We start from the raw sequence: 18,534 nt of genomic DNA, 5'->3' as shown, positions 1-18,534 counted from the left end.
ACACGACCTACTTAATTTAACTTAGTACTTAATTATAATTTTAAATTTATTTTGGGGGTATTTTACTGTAATAACGGCCTCTTTGGATTTATATTTTTAATTTGGGATTTTATTGTTTTGATTTATTTCTACTAGTTGTAGGGATAATCGAGTTTTCATAAAGAACCAAATGTTTTAACAAAATTCACTCAAATACGCAACTGTTTTAAAAAAGCTTCCATAATAAGTGACATTTTGAGAATTAATTACGTTTTGAAAATAAATGACACGTCTTGAAATTAACATAAGATACTGTCAAGAGGTTATATAGGTAGGAGGTTTTTGACGACAACTTACTTTTTCAGAAAACACTACCATATGACATCGCCAGATTCAGCCATAACATCTAGGTCGGGTGTAACACCCCTTACCCAATACCGTTGCCGGAGTCGAGCATGAGGCGTTACTTGACTTAACTTAAAAGTTCGGGGCATAAAAATTTACTTCCAAATTTAATTTCATCATTCATAATAAAGCTGTCCACCTGTACAGCAGTCACTAAAATAATTATAATTAAAGCTACAAAACTCGAAATTTATATCCGTAAATTTTCCCTGAAACTAGACTCATATATCTATTCACCATAAATTTTTCAGAATTTTTTCTTTAGCCAATTAGTACAGTTTATTAGTTGAAGTCTCCCCTGTTTCACTAATCGACTATCCTGACCACTCATCACTAAAATTTAATTATATCTTATTAAAGGCTTCATATGGTGATTAAACTTATTTCTACTGAAAATAGACTCATTAAGGAATCTATACATATAAATTATAACTCATAATTCCTTCTGTACAATTTTTAATGAATTTCTAAAGTCAGAACAGGGGACTTCAAAAACATTCTTGCCCTGTTTCACTAAAATTCAAATATCTAAAAGTATATAATTCTTTTGCTTACTTAACTTCTTTTATATGAAAGTAGACTCTTTCAGCTTTAATTTCATATCTCACTCAACTTCTAATTCTATTTCCACTATTTTTAGTGATTTTTAAAAGTTACATCAATGCTGCTGTCCAAGAACTGCTCCATTGCAATTTTTTTAAAAAAAATTCAATATAACCCTTTATAATTGTCTAACCTTCCCTGCAAATTTCAAATCACAACCAATTCCAGTATTTCATCTACTTCATTTAAATACTAATTAAGTTCAACCAATCAACCATTTCAAACTAAAAACATGTATATATTTCGATATCTAAAGCAACCATAACATTCAAATTTACTTTTACTTCAATTCCCTATACATGCCATATAAATCCAAAAAGTTGCTTAACATAAACTACCGGAGTATAACTGGATAGTGTGATTCTTGATGTAGATCCGATCCTCAGAATGTATAAATACGTTAATCTACAAAAACAATAAACACACACATGTAAGCTTATAGAAAAGCTTAGTAAGTTCATAGGCATAAAACATAAATCTTACCAAACACTTGTACACTTATACAATATACACCATTACTAAATTTACCTGTCAACCACAATCTTTGGTGAGTTCCTTGGTATAAACTCACTACTACTTATTCTTTTACCATAATTCCTTTGGGCCCATTTGTCACTTACCGTCCTTGATCAAAATTAAGGAACGGTTACGGAAAATTGAGTACTTCACTTTCACTTTGACATATGACCTCTTATCACTTGTCCTTGATCAGATAAGTGTAGCTAGGCTACCACTTATCACTTTGCCACTTGATCAGATAAGTGTAGCTGAAGCTACCACTTATCACTTTATCACTTGATCAGATAAGTGTAGCCACTTATCACTTTGTCTCTTGATCAGATAAGTGTAACCACTTATCACTTTGTTTCTTGATCAGATAAGTGTAACCACTTATCACTTTGTTTCTTGATCAGATAAGTGTAGCCACTTATCACTTTGTTTCTTGATCAGAAGTACTCAAATCCGGTGTTCCACTTAATTTGATCATTTATTCGATTTTCACATTTTTATTTTATTCTCATTTCAACAATAAATACATTTCATCATACATTGTATAATTCATGAAATTAACATTTAATCATTAAATTTCAGCCATATGAACTTACCTGGATCGATTTGCAGAATTTGTAAAAGTTCAGGGACTAATCGGCTACTTTTTCTTTTCCTCGACTTGTTTCGGGTTCTCGATCTAAAATGCAAATTTATTCATTCATCAGCATTTAATTCAATTCTAATTCATTTCACAATTTATGCCCTTTAATTTTCGAAATTACACTTTTACCCCAAACTTTACAATTTTTACAATTTAATCCCTACTCAATTAACCCCTCAATTGATCTAATTTTTCTCAATTAACACCTTTCCAACTATTTTAGACTACTACATAGCCTTTCATACTCAAAACCGCAACACCAAACCTTAATTCCCAACTTTTTCACAATTAGGTCCCTAAAATCAATTTCTATCAAAATTACTTAATAAAATCATCATATAACAAAATTAAAGCTTCAATTCCATGTTTATTCATCATAAAAATCCAACACTCATCAATGGTAACTTTCAAAATCAGCCATGGAATCAAAAACTAATGAAATAATTAGTTGGACCTAATTGTAAAAGTATCAAACTCACAAAAATTAGAAGAAATAATCAAGAATTAAACTTACGTGATTCAAAAATATGAAAAACCAGCTTATTCCAGACCTCCTATGGCGTTTTTGCTGATAAATTGTGAAGAGATCTCTAGATTTTTCACTTTTGTCTTTGTTTTAAATGTTTAATTTGTTAAGTTTCCAATTTTGCCCCTGTTTCTCCTTACATTCTGCTGATTTTTTTTTTACCCAACCGTCCAGCCATATAATTTGGGCCTAATTGCCTTTTAAATCCCTCCACTTTAGTCACTTAAGCTATTTAATCACAATTTAACAAATTTTACACTATTCCCAATTTAGTCCTTTTTAGTTAATTAACTATCCAAATGTTAAAATTTTCTAACGAAACTTTAATACCAACTCAATGACACTCTATAAATATTTATAAAAATATTTATGGCTCGGTTGAAAATCTTCGAGGTCTCGATACCTCGTTTTTTTATTTTAATTATTTTAATATTTATTCCTAGTACACTATTCACTATTTCAAAAATTTTCCTAACTTCACATTTAACTTATACTTACTAAATTTATAATATTTTCTACTCGTTTGTCAGATTTAGTGATCTCAAATCACCATTCCGACACCATTAAAAATTCAGGCTATTACAACTCTCCCCCCTTTTAGGAAATTTCGTCCCCGAAATTTCGTACCTGGAAATAAATTCGGATACTGAAATTTCATCAATTCCTCCATTTCCCAGGTTGCCTCCTCAGATCCATGTCGATTCCATAGCACCTTAACTAGTGGTACACGTTTATTCCTCAACTCTTTAACCTCCCGAGCTAAAATTTTCACCGGTTCCTCTGAATAAGTCATGTCAGGTTGGAGCTCTATTTCCGTATGAGGAATTACATGTGATGGATCTGATCTGTACCGTCTCAACATAGACACATGAAACACATTGTGAATATTTTCAAGTTCCGGGGGCAAAGCCAATCTATAAGCTACCGGACCGATTCTTTCAATGATTTCATACGGCCCGATAAATCGTGGGCTGAGTTTTCCCTTTCTGCCGAACCGTAAAACTTTCTTCCACGGTGACACTTTCAAAAATACACGATCACCCACACTAAACTCTATATCCCTTCTCTTCAAATCTGCATATGATTTTTGCCGATCGGAGGCAGCTTTTAAACAATCTCGAATAATACGAACTTTTTCTTCAGTTTCCCGAATCAAGTCCACTCCCACCAGTTTCGATTCACTTAATTCAGACCAATATAATGGAGTTCTACACTTTCTTCCATACAGAGCTTCAAACGGTGCCATTTTAATACTAGTTTGATAACTATTATTATAAGCAAATTCGGCTAAAGGTAAATACCTTTCCCAGCTGCCGCCGAACTCAAGTATACAACACCTTAACATATCTTCTAAAATCTGAATCACTCGCTCTGACTGCCCATCTGTCTGGGGATGAAAAGCAGTGCTGAAATTTAATTTGGTGCCTAGAGCCTCCTGTAATTTACTCCAAAATCTCGAGGTAAATCTCGGATCTCGATCCGAAATAATAGATATTGGTACCCCATGTAACCTCACTATCTCAGACACATATAACTCCGCTAACTTTTCAAGCTGATAATCTGCTCTGACTGGAATAAAATGTGCCGACTTAGTTAACCGATCAACAATCACCCATATCGAATCTTTCTTCTTCGGAGTTACTGGTAATCCAGATACAAAATCCATCGTGACATGTTCCCATTTCCACTCTGGAATCATAATGGGCTGTAACAACCCTGTCGGTACTTGATGCTCAGCTTTCACCTGTTGACAAATCAAACATCTTGCTACATATTCACAGATTTCTCGTTTCATTCCAGGCCACCAATACATTTTCTTCAAATCACAATACATTTTGTACTCCCCGGGTGAATAGAACACATACTACTGTGAGCCTCTGATAAAATATCATTTTCAAGTCTAAATTATTTGGAACACATATTCTATTACGATAATATAACATACCATTTTCATCAATGGAGTATTCTGAGCTTAACTCATTTTGAACCATCTGTCGTTTTAGCATCAATTTTGGGTCTTCATCTTGTAATTCCCGAATCCGTTGAAAGAACACAGGTTTAGCTTTTAATTCCGCTAGTACAGAACCATCCTCATTAATAGATAAATGAGCACTTATTGCCAGTAATGCAAATAATGATGATTTCCGACTAAGTGCATCTGCTACGACATTTGCTTTCCCTGGGTGATAGTCAATAACAAGATCATAATCTTTCAGCAACTCTAACCATCGTCTCTGTCTCAAATTTAACTCTTTCTGAGTCATTAAATACTTCAAGCTTTTATGATCAGTATACACATAACATTTCTCACCATATAAGTAGTGTCTCCATATCTTCAAAGCAAACACGATCGCTGCCAATTCCAAATCATGTGTAGGATAATTCTTCTCGTGCGGTTTCAGTTGTCGGGAAGCATATGCCACCACTTTTCCTGACTGCATAAGTACACAACCCAAACCACTCAGAGACGCATCACTATATACTACAAACGGTACGCCCGATTCTGGTTGAGTCAACACTGGAGCCTCTGTCAACATCTTTTTCAACTGATCGAAACTCTGCTGACATTCGTCTGACCATATAAATTCAACATTCTTTTGTAGTAATCGAGTCAACGGTAAGGTAATCATTGAGAAATCTTTGACAAATCGGCGATAATAACCTGCCAATCCTAGAAAGCTCCGTACTTCAGTAACATTCTTTGGAACTTTCCAATTTACCACTGCCGCTATCTTACTTGGATCCACTCTTATTCCATCAGCTGATACAATATGACCCAAAAACGCAACTTCCTGAAGCCAAAATTCACATTTGCTGAATTTCGCATATAACTGTTTCTCCCGCAAAGTCTGTAATACAATCCTTAGATGTTGTGCATGTTCGGACTCTGTCTTTGAATAAATCAATATATCGTCAATGAACACAACCACAAATCTATCCAAATATGACTGAAAAATTCTATTCATCAAATCCATAAAAGCAGCAGGAGCATTGGTTAAACCAAATGGCATCACCAAAAATTCATAATGACCATATCGAGTTCGGAAGGCAGTTTTTGGCACATCACACTCTTTAACTTTCAACTGATAATACCCAGATCGAAGGTCTATCTTGGAAAATACTGCAGCACCTTTCAACTGATCAAACAGATCATCAATACGAGGCAAAGGATATTTATTCTTTACCGTTACCTTATTCAACTGCCTGTAATCTATACACAGTCTTAAAGAACCGTCCTTCTTTTTCACAAACAAGACAGGTGCTCCCCAAGGCGACATACTCGGTCTAATGAACCCTTTATCTAATAACTCCTGGAACTGCGCCTTCAACTCTTTTAACTCAGCTGGAGCCATTCTGTACGGTGTCACTGAGATAGGAGTTGTTCCGGGGATCACATCAATTACAAATTCAACTTCTCTATCAGGTGGTAGACCGGGTAACTCTTCAGGGAACACATCAGGAAATTCATTCACCACTGGCACTTGTTCGAGCTTTAAATCAGAACCCCGAGTATCAAGGATATAGGCCAAGAATGCTTCATTGCCTTTGCGTAATAATCTCTGAGCAGAGAGAGCTGAAATAATTCTGACTGTATCGCCCATGTTTTCTGACCCAACTGAGATTACATCTCCTGTTTGACATTTCAAACTGATTTGCTTATCACGACAATTCACCACCGCATCATGTCTCATTAACCAGTCCATCCCCAGAATAATGTCAAATTCCCGAAAGGGTAACAACATCAAATCAGCGGGGAATTCATAGCCTTTCACTTTCAGTGGACAATTACGACATATCAAATTAACCATCACACTATGACCTAATGGATTTGTAACTTGTATATCAAATTCAGTGGACTCAACAAATAAATTCTTTTCAGATGCTAACATAGTGCAAATATATGAATGAGTAGATCCAGGGTCTATCAATGCATAAACAATAACATCATAAAGATAGAAAGTACCAGCAATTACATCAGGAGCCGTAGCTTCTTCCCTTGCTCGAATGGCGTAGGTACGTGCTGGTGCTCTATTCTCTGATCGACCAACTGATTCCCTCGTACCCGAACGGGTAGTCCCTGTAGCACTGCTCTGGCCCGAACGTCTACTTCTTTGAGGAATGGTTCTCTGTATCTCTTTCTGTTCCACTTCATCTTTTTGCAGCCGAGGACAATCTCGAATAAGATGATCAGTAGCCCCACATTTATAACAAGCCCCCATCTTAGTCCTGCATTCTCCGAAATGATATCTTCCACAATATTGACACTTAGGTCGTGAAGCATTCTGAACACTGCTCACACTTGCTACAGGTCTATCGAATACCCTGAAATCAGATTGTCTTGGTCTATCTCTGCCCGATCTCCCCGACACTGATGTAGTTCGATTAATTTCTTCTCTAGATTTCTTCACTGGAAAATCTGAAAATGACTTAGAAGCACCTCTTTTGAATGGCTCTTTACTTTTTCGATCCCGCTGCATTTTTCTGTTGTATACTTCTTCAAGCTTTTGAGCACGGTCTGACAGAACAACGAACTCTCGTATTTCATTACCCCCAATCATCATTCTAATTTCATCATTTAACCCTTCTTCAAACCGGATACACATTTCTTCTTCAGTAGGTACAATGTCTCGGGCATATTTGCTGAGGTAGACAAATTCTCTTTCATATTCAACTACTGATTTATTTCCCTGTCGTAGGTCGAGGAATTCCCTTTTCTTTTATCCAAATACCGTCTGCCCACATATTTCTTCTTAAATTCATTTTGGAAAAATTCCCAAGAAATTTTCTCTGCCGGAACCACAGCCTCGATCGTCTCCCACCAACTATAAGCTTCTTCTTTCAACAGAGACACAGCACATCTCAAATAGTCATCTGGTGAGCAAGCCATTTCTTTAAAAATTCTTATCAAACTCTGTAACCAATATTCAGCTTTGACGGGATCATCATCAGTCCTTCCCCGAAATTCTTCGGCTCCAAGTTTTCTAAGCCTTTCCAATGGAGAACGCTTACTAGATTCAGTCGTTGTAGAAGGTGGAGGAGCAACCGGGGGTACCATCGATGGAGCAGTAGGGGGAGGAGGTGGTTCAGCCTGATTTCTTTCTTGCCTCATTTCAGTATACCACTGATTCATAATCCCATAAATCATATTCTTTAATTCATGCTCTCGCATTTGGGAAATCGGAACATCACTGCTTGCTCTTTGTTCAGAATTCTGTGCTCTACTGTTAACTTCTTCTTGATCAGTACGTTCAGGTATATTTGACATCTTTATAATCGGAGAGTATCTATAAAAATAACAAAGATTAGATCGGATCATACACATCACACTATCACAGATTTATATGGCATGTATTTCTAAACACTTTACACTTCACACATATTCCGAGGACCGGCTAAACCAGGCTCTGATACCAATAAAATGTAACACCCCTTACCCAATACCGTTGCCGGAGTCGAGCATGAGGCGTTACTTGACTTAACTTAAAAGTTCGGGGCATAAAAATTTACTTCCAAATTTAATTTCATCATTCATAATAAAGCTGTCCACCTGTACAGCAGTCACTAAAATAATTATAATTAAAGCTACAAAACTCGAAATTTATATCCGTAAATTTTCCCTGAAACTAGACTCATATATCTATTCACCATAAATTTTTCAGAATTTTTTCTTTAGCCAATTAGTACAGTTTATTAGTTGAAGTCTCCCCTGTTTCACTAATCGACTATCCTGACCACTCATCACTAAAATTTAATTATATCTTATTAAAGGCTTCATATGGTGATTAAACTTATTTCTACTGAAAATAGACTCATTAAGGAATCTATACATATAAATTATAACTCATAATTCCTTCTGTACAATTTTTAATGAATTTCTAAAGTCAGAACAGGGGACTTCAAAAACATTCTTGCCCTGTTTCACTAAAATTCAAATATCTAAAAGTATATAATTCTTTTGCTTACTCAACTTCTTTTATATGAAAGTAGACTCTTTCAGCTTTAATTTCATATCTCACTCAACTTCTAATTCTATTTCCACTATTTTTAGTGATTTTTAAAAGTTACATCAATGCTGCTGTCCAAGAACTGCTCCATTGCAATTTTTTTTAAAAAAATTCAATATAACCCCTTTATAATTGTCTAACCTTCCCTGCAAATTTCAAATCACAACCAATTCCAGTATTTCATCTACTTCATTTAAATACTAATTAAGTTCAACCAATCAACCATTTCAAACTAAAAACATGTATATATTTCGATATCTAACGCAACCATAACATTCAAATTTACTTTTACTTCAATTCCCTATACATGCCATATAAATCCAAAAAGTTGCTTAACATAAACTACCGGAGTATAACTGGATAGTGTGATTCTTGATGTAGATCCGATCCTCAGAATGTATAAATACGTTAATCTACAAAAACAATAAACACACACATGTAAGCTTATAGAAAAGCGTAGTAAGTTCATAGGCATAAAACATAAATCTTACCAAACACTTGTACACTTATACAATATACACCATTACTAAATTTACCTGTCAACCACAATCTTTGGTGAGTTCCTTGGTATAAACTCACTACTACTTATTCTTTTACCATAATTCCTTTGGGCCCATTTGTCACTTACCGTCCTTGATCAAAATTAAGGAACGGTTACGGAAAATTGAGTACTTCACTTTCACTTTGACATATGACCTCTTATCACTTGTCCTTGATCAGATAAGTGTAGCTAGGCTACCACTTATCACTTTGCCACTTGATCAGATAAGTGTAGCTGAAGCTACCACTTATCACTTTATCACTTGATCAGATAAGTGTAGCCACTTATCACTTTGTCTCTTGATCAGATAAGTGTAACCACTTATCACTTTGTTTCTTGATCAGATAAGTGTAACCACTTATCACTTTGTTTCTTGATCAGATAAGTGTAGCCACTTATCACTTTGTTTCTTGATCAGAAGTACTCAAATCCGGTGTTCCACTTAATTTGATCATTTATTCGATTTTCACATTTTTATTTTATTCTCATTTCAACAATAAATACATTTCATCATACATTGTATAATTCATGAAATTAACATTTAATCATTAAATTTCAGCCATATGAACTTACCTGGATCGATTTGCAGAATTTGTAAAAGTTCAGGGACTAATCGGCTACTTTTTCTTTTCCTCGACTTGTTTCGGGTTCTCGATCTAAAATGCAAATTTATTCATTCATCAGCATTTAATTCAATTCTAATTCATTTCACAATTTATGCCCTTTAATTTTCGAAATTACACTTTTACCCCAAACTTTACAATTTTTACAATTTGATCCCTACTCAATTAACCCCTCAATTGATCTAATTTTTCTCAATTAACACCTTTCCAACTATTTTAGACTACTACATAGCCTTTCATACTCAAAACCGCAACACCAAACCTTAATTCCCAACTTTTTCACAATTAGGTCCCTAAAATCAATTTCTATCAAAATTACTTAATAAAATCATCATATAACAAAATTAAAGCTTCAATTCCATGTTTATTCATCATAAAAATCCAACACTCATCAATGGTAACTTTCAAAATCAGCCATGGAATCAAAAACTAATGAAATAATTAGTTGGACCTAATTGTAAAAGTATCAAAATCACAAAAATTAGAAGAAATAATCAAGAATTAAACTTACGTGATTCAAAAATATGAAAAACCAGCTTATTCCAGACCTCCTATGGCGTTTTTGCTGATAAATTGTGAAGAGATCTCTAGATTTTTCACTTTTGTCTTTGTTTTAAATGTTTAATTTGTTAAGTTTCCAATTTTGCCCCTGTTTCTCCTTACATTCTGCTGATTTTTTTTTTACCCAACCGTCCAGTCCATATAATTTGGGCCTAATTGCCTTTTAAATCCCTCCACTTTAGTCACTTAAGCTATTTAATCACAATTTAACAAATTTTACACTATTCCCAATTTAGTCCTTTTTAGTTAATTAACTATCCAAACGTTAAAATTTTCTAACGAAACTTTAATACCAACTCAATGACACTCTATAAATATTTATAAAAATATTTATGGCTCGGTTGAAAATCTTCGAGGTCTCGATACCTCGTTTTTTTATTTTAATTATTTTAATATTTATTCCTAGTACACTATTCACTATTTCAAAAATTTTCCTAACTTCACATTTAACTTATACTTACTAAATTTATAATATTTTCTACTCGTTTGTCAGATTTAGTGATCTCGAATCACCATTCCGACACCATTTCGACTACCCTCTCTCATTCCCCAATTTTCTATTAGTTTTGCCATTTCTGCTTTTGGTTTTTCTCTGTTTTCATCTTTTATTCTTTTTCTTTTTCTTCCCAAGCCGAATGATAACAATTTATTTTCCTAAATCTCAGTTGCTCCTAATCTTTTAACGTTTTGAATTTATTCTCTTTGCTGCAGAATTGTTGCCAAAATTTCTATCAAAAGTTCTTTCCCCTCTCACCTATTTTTTTTTCCTATTTGCTTCTTTGTGTTCATTCGTTCCATGAGTAAGCGTACGTTCTCGTGGTATAGTCAGTTATGTTTCTACTTCTTGATTAACTTTTGTTTGGTTAAGTGGTTTAAGGGGATTTTCTGTTGGTTGATTAGGAGTTGACCAAAGGGCTGGAGGTCTCTGATTAACGTCTTAAGTGGGCGAAACCTCCCTCTTTACTCGATCGAAGGTAATGTTGTTGTGAGTTTAACGCTTGGTCAACTTGTGTGTATTCAATTGAGTAAAATTTTAAGTGAATAATTGGTGATTGTTTGGTCAAATGTAGGTTTCAAAAACTTGGGGCAATTTTCTAAGCAAATAGAAACCAGGTGTGTAAACACAACCCCGGAATTAAAATTCGACAATAGTCGAAATAGGTGAAGGTCGACGCAACACGGTCTTGCGGTCGCCTGTGTGGTGAGTCGTGTAATTGAACACGGGCGTGTGATCAATGAGGCTGGCCATGTACGATTCATGGGCCAAGCCGAATTGGGCCGTGTGGGCCACACATGCATATGGGCCCCACAAGGGTGAATCACACGGGCTTGTGGAAATATTGGGCCAGGCCGTGTGATCCACACGACTAAGGCCATTTTGGGTCGTGTGGGCCTCACGAGCGTATGGGCCCACATGGGCATGCAACATGGGCCTGTGGGCCCATTTTTACTGTTTGACTACTAAGGTTGCATTGGTCACCCGAGTCGACTATGGACCTACTGTAGGGTTGGTAAGCTTACCTAGACCCCTAATTGACTGAAATGACTGTATGACTAATAAGAATAAGCATGATGATGATCCACTGATTTGATACTGTATGCCCTGATTACATGCATAATATTATGTTATAGTATATCATATTTGTATACTGCATTGCATTGGGTTGGGGGTTTATTTTGATCAGAGGAAGTGTACTGAAAGGCCTCGAGCCTAATTTTCTGGCAGCTCAGCTGCAAACTACTGTCTAGTGCCGCATTCGGTACTTTTTGGAGTGTAAGGATGGGTGGGTTGATTATATCCCCATATGGAGTGTAGGATTGGACGGAGATAGAGTGTAGAGGCTGGTTGGGTAGGACCTGTATACTGTATAATCTGTTACTGTACTGATTATTGTTACTATAATGGGCCAAGGCCCAAACACATGATTGCTTCTATGCTGAGATGGGCTAAAGCCCAAACTGATATTGTCACTGATATTGAAAAGGGCATAGGCCAGTAAATGATTGCTTTCTGTCAATTTTCTTTATATGGGATTACACACTGAGTTTTCGTAAACTCACCCTTCTGATTTGACTGTACAGGTAATCCCCAGACATAGGCGGATCGGTGAGACGGAGGACTCAACGGTGGCCACACGACCTATTTAATTCGACTTAGTACTTAATTATAAATTTGAATTTATTTTGAGGGTATTTTACAGTAATAATGGCCTCTTTGGATTTATATTTTTAATTTGGCATTTTTATTGTTTTGATTTATAACTGCTAGTAGTGGGGATAATCTAGTTTTCAAAAATAACCAAATATTTTAACAAAATTCACTCAAATACGCAACTGTTTTAAAAAGCTTCCACAATAAGTGACGTTTTGAAAATTAATTACGTTTTAAAAATGAACAACACGTCCTGGAATTAACATGAGATACTGTCAAAAGGTTATATAGGTAGGAGGTTTTTGACGTCAACTCACTTTTTCAGAAAACACTACCATGTGACATCGCCAGATTCGGCCATAACGTCTAGGCCAGATTTGGGGTGTTATAATGTCCGAAGACATGGTCGTGGCGATGGTCGTGGTCGTGGTCGAGGATGTGGACATGGACATGGACGAGGTGGTCATTTCAAGAAACTCACCAGAAGTGGGATCATAAAGATGGAAAGAATGATAAAGATACAACTGGGAAAGTGAAAAGTTTGTGTTATCATTGTGGAGGTAAAAGCCATTGGTCCCGTACCTGTCATACACCAAAGCATATTATGGAACTATATCAACAATCATTAAAGGATAAAAGGAAGAAAATATAGACAAATTTTGTTTGTGAGAATGGTGAAGATAATTATGGCATTGTTGGTAAAACTCACTTGGAAGTTGCTGATTTCTTCACCACCCCTAAAGGAAATAATTGAAATATGATACCATATTCACTGAAGGAAATAATTGATCTTTTAATTTTATTATTATAATTTTAAAGAATAAAATTTATGCTATTTTTTATGTTATTAACAACATGGTTATTATATTATGTTTTAAACTATTTACGAAAATTTTATATATTTGAAAATTTATGTGACATTTATTTGTTTTCTTTGAAGAATATGAATACCTTTCAAATTCAATTAGCGATAAATGGTGAAAACTTATGCTTAGCAGACAGTGCAACTGCTCATACTATACTTAAGAATAAAAAATATTTTTCTCATTTGACAATGCAAAAAGCTTGTGTGAGTATTATATTAGGTACTACCAAAATCATAGAAGGATCCGAAAGAGCAAATATATTATTGCCTAGATGAACTAAGTTTCAAATTAATGATGCATTCTGTTCTCCTAAGTCTCAAAGAATTTTTTTGAGTTTTAAAGATATTCACCATAATGGATATCATATTTAGCCAATAATTGAAGGGAATGATGAATATATTCAAATTATGAGTATAATTCAAGGAAATACACATATTTAGAGGAAATTGTTCGCACTCTCCTCTAGTTTGTATTATACAAGAATTAGTACAATTGAAGCACATGCAATAATAAATCAGAAGTTTACTGATGAATTTATTATTTGGCATGACCGTTTAGGCCATCCCTGTTCAATTATGATGCAAAAAATGATTGACAATTCATGTAGAAACTTATTGAAGAGCCAGTATATTCTTCAAGCTAATAATTTTTCATGTGATAATTGTTCTCAAGGCAAATTAATCATTCGACTATCACCAACCAAGATAAATTATGAATCTATCACTTTTCGAGAATAGATATAAGGAGATATATATATGGACCAATACACCTTCTGTTTAGATCATTTAGATATTTTATGGTTTTACTCGATGCTTTGACTAGATGGTTGAATGTATCCTTGTTATCAACTCACAACCTGGCATTTGCGAGGTCACTTGCTCAGTTGATCAAATCACGAGCAAATTTTCCAGATTTCCCTATCAAGACAATTCGTCTTGACAATGCTGGTGAATTTACTTCCCAAGCTTTCAATGATTTTTGTATGTTTATTGGAATAAGTGTTGAACATCTAGAATAGGTTCATAGACAAAACGGTCTTACTGAATCATTAATCAAATGTCTTCAATTGATTGCAAGACCATTACTTATAAAGTCAAAACTTCCAATTTCTGCTTGGGGGCATGCCATACTACATGCAGCATCACTAATTCAAGTCAAGCCAACAAGTTATCATAAGTTCTCCTCGTTACAAATGATTTTTGGTTAGGAACCAAATATTTCCCATCTAAGAATTATTGGATATGCTCCATATGTTCCGATTACTCCATCATGATGCTTTAAGGTGGGTCCTAAAAGAAGATTAGGAATATATGCTGGATATGAATCCCATCAATAATTAAATATCTCAAGCCATAAACGAGGAATTTATTTATGACTCGATTTGTTGATTGTCATTTTAACGAGTCAGTTTTTCCAATGTTAGGGGGAGAAAATAAGCAGTTGGAAAAAGAAATAGATTGGAACAAATTATCATTGTCTCATCTTAATCTTCGTATGCAACAATGTGAATTGGAGGTTCAGAGGATAATTCATTTACAAAGTTTAGCAAATCAATTGCCAGACGCATTTACTGATCCAAAAAGAGTGGTAGACCAGTTGGTTCTAGAGATAAGAATCCTTGAAAAAGAAAAGGAGAAAAAACAAATGATGACTAGATTGAGGAAGCAATGACTTTACCAAAAGAGATTTTAGACATGACTGAAGTTCAAGAAAAATCTCAAGTACCTGATAATGAAGAGATCTCAACAAATTATGACATGTTTAGAATTAAGTAGAATTGAAATCAAATCGACGCTGATGCATATTTGCATGAAATATAACGCTAGATATTTTGAATGAAAATGTGGATCATGAACCAATATCAATTGAAGAATGTAGACAAAGAGATGATTGGCCAAAATGGAAAGAATCAATTGAAGCTGAATTAAAATCTCTTGCGAACAAAGATGTATTCAGACATTTAGTTCATACACTTGAAGGTGTAAAACTTGTGGGATATAAATGGTTTTTTGTGAGAAAAAGAAATGAAAAGGGAGAAATTGTGAGATATAAAACGTGCTTGGTTGCACAAGGATTTTTACAAAGACCTGGTATTGATTATGAAGAGACATACTCTCTTATGGAGGATGGAACTACTTTTAGGTTCTTGATTACTCTGACAATAAGATAAGAGTTTGATTTACGCATAATGGATGTATTTATAGCCTATTTGTATGGCTCACTTGATAATAAAATTTACATGAAACTCCCAAAAAACTTTAAAGTGCTAGAAGCAACTAATTCATGTTCTCGAGAACATTACTCAATCAAATTAAACAGATCCCTTTATGGATTGAAACAATCTAGGCGCATGTGGTATAATCGCCTTAGTGAGTACTTATTGAGGGAAGGCTCTAAGAATGATCCTATTTTCCCATGCATTTTAATAAAGAGGTCTGGATCAGGATTTTTTATAATTATTGTGTATGTTGATGATCTAAATATGATTGGGACTCCTGAAGAGATTTTAGTAACAATGGAGTGCTTAAAGAAAGAATTTGAAATGAAAGACCTTGGAAAGATATAATTTTGTTTAGGGTTACAAATTGAGCACCTAAAGAATGAAATCCTTGTGCATAAAACAACATATATAGAAAAAGTGCTAAGAACATGTTACATGCATAACACACATCCGTTGAGCACCCCAATGGTTGTTAGGTCACCTGATGTAAAAAAAAAGACCCTTTTCGTCCTCGGGAAAATGATGAAGATTTTTTGGTCCTGAAGTACCATATTTAAGTGCTATTGGTGCATAGAAGTATCTTGCTAGTCATACAGGACCTAATATATCATTTGTTGTCAACTTATTAGCAAGATTTAGCTAATATCATATTTTTGTATCGTGTCTTATTTTAAGTTTTTAATATCATATTTTTTTATCACAATTTACCTAATTCATTAGTAAATTATTATGATCATTCAAGTGGCATTCTAAACTTATTCGCAAAAAATAAAATATCAGATAGTTAAATAATAATTATTTAATATAATTAAATTTATTTATGATTAACTTGTTAAATTTCTGACCTTAGCATGGTATAAAAGCTATTCTAAAAATTCTCTCATACGTGTATGCATTTAAAAACCATGTATTTAGAATACAGAGATGTGTTTAAAAGTTATATTAATAAATGATGAAACATATAGTTTGAAATTACTTAATAATAACACAAGAAATATTTATAATATTAAAATTAAAAAAAATAGATCAAATTATGAGTAAAATAAAATTTAAACACATAGACATGTCTGATTAAGAACAATGAATAAATAGGAATATTTATCATGGTGTTGTCATAAATATTGGGTTAGTGTCAAGTAGAGGTGATCATGGGTTGGGCTACCCGGCCCGGCCTGATGGCCAGCCTGAAAAATGGGAGGGTTCGGGTAAAAATATAGGCCTGAAATATGGGTTTGGGCAAAAAAACGAGGTCTGTTTAGAAAACGGGTCGGGCCTCGGGTTAAATTTTTTTCCCGAGCCTGGCCAGGCCCAAATTTTATATTAAATATATATTATTTTTAATCAAATATACTTTTTAATCAAATATATATTAAATATATACTTTTTTGGTGTTTTAAAATTTTTAGGCCCATATTTCGGGTCGGGCTGGGCCCAGGCCTATAAAACAGGCCTAATTTTTTTCTAGGCCCGGCCCGAACCCAACCTGACCCATGATCACCTCTAGTGTCAAGCTAACTTGTGATACCAACTTAATTAACAACATTATTAATACTAAAAATTTTATCACAAGCATATACTTGTGGAAACCATGTATTTAGATTATAAATGTATGTTTGAAAATAATATATGATAAATAATGAAAAGTATAGATTGAAATTAATTAATAATATATAAAATATGTAAGATATTAAAATGAAAAAAAAATACTAAATGAATACCACCCCTAGCTTGAACAGTTTTACTCACAAATCATAAAATAGATGAAAACACACATGGTTATATAAAAAATGAATATAAATGTTTATCATGATGTTATCACAACAACAACAAAAAAAACATTTAGTTGAGTGATAAATTTAAAGTTTTAGTAATGTAATTGGTATAAATTTAAACCACCATATGTATATTTTATTTAATTTTTTAAAATTGAAAAAAGAACTAAAAGTATTTCTTATAGTATAATATATTTTAAATACGAAATAACATTTTAGTAATTCTTTTAATAGAGTTGATACTCGATTGACTAACGACAGTAACTCAATTAGAGGTTAATATAAAAGTAGATATAAATTAAATTATTTATATTTATTATAATAAATAATATATAAACTGATTGAATGATTAAAGTCAATAGCTAAAAAGAAAACAGTAAGCAGCTGAAATGATTGCCCTCGTTTCCCATTGCCCTTGTATTTGACAAACCTAATCATTAGCGTTTCTAGTTCCCCTTCCTCTCTTGCCTTTACTCTACCCTCTCCCGTCATCATGAGACTTCCCTTTTCTTTTTCTCATTCCCAATTTACCCCTAATGAAAATGCACCAATCCATAGGTTTTGGTGACAAAATTGAAGTATAATTCATATATAGGAGTTGTTTAATTTTGAACAATTTTTTTTAAATTACAAGAGGATACAAAATCTTAACAGTAATATAATTAGTGTGACTCAAACGTATATCATACTTGGAGTGGTAAATACTTTGACCATCAGGTCAATACACAAAGTTCTTTTTTTTTTAAAAAAAGAAGAAGGATGCAGCACGAGAACTTCCCAAAATGTCATCTATCCTAATACTACTCTCGCCTAAACACGTTTGACTACGTAGTTCTGGTGGAATCCAGTACATTAGTGCTGGTATGATCACACCCTTTAACAATTTTGTTTTAACATTTATATCAAGCTAAAATACTAAACATTTAAAAGAAATCAATTCTTTCATATAATTTTATTATTTTTATGAGGGAATATATATTTAAATTAACAAATTTTAAATAAGTTACTTTTATTAATAACTTAATGTTATGTTTTTGTTATTAATAAAATTTTAGGGGTGAGGAGAAGATAAAACTAAAAGCACATTTTCCATTTATATAAAGAATATGTTTATATTTGACTTCTGT

At 33.7% G+C, this 18,534-nt stretch overlaps 1 pseudogene; it reads right to left on the bottom strand.

The window, feature by feature from the left end:
* Nucleotides 1-18,163: 18,163 nt before the first annotated feature.
* LOC121214098 (uncharacterized) lies at nt 18,164-18,282 on the bottom strand (annotated as a pseudogene).
* Between the last annotated feature and the right edge of the window lie 252 nt (nt 18,283-18,534).

The sequence above is a fragment of the Gossypium hirsutum genome, chromosome D01 (assembly GCF_007990345.1).
Source record: "Gossypium hirsutum isolate 1008001.06 chromosome D01, Gossypium_hirsutum_v2.1, whole genome shotgun sequence".
In the NCBI taxonomy this organism is placed as follows: domain Eukaryota; kingdom Viridiplantae; phylum Streptophyta; class Magnoliopsida; order Malvales; family Malvaceae; genus Gossypium; species Gossypium hirsutum.
Note: the sequence above shows the minus strand (reverse complement) of the source record. Positions and strands in the feature narration are given on the sequence as shown.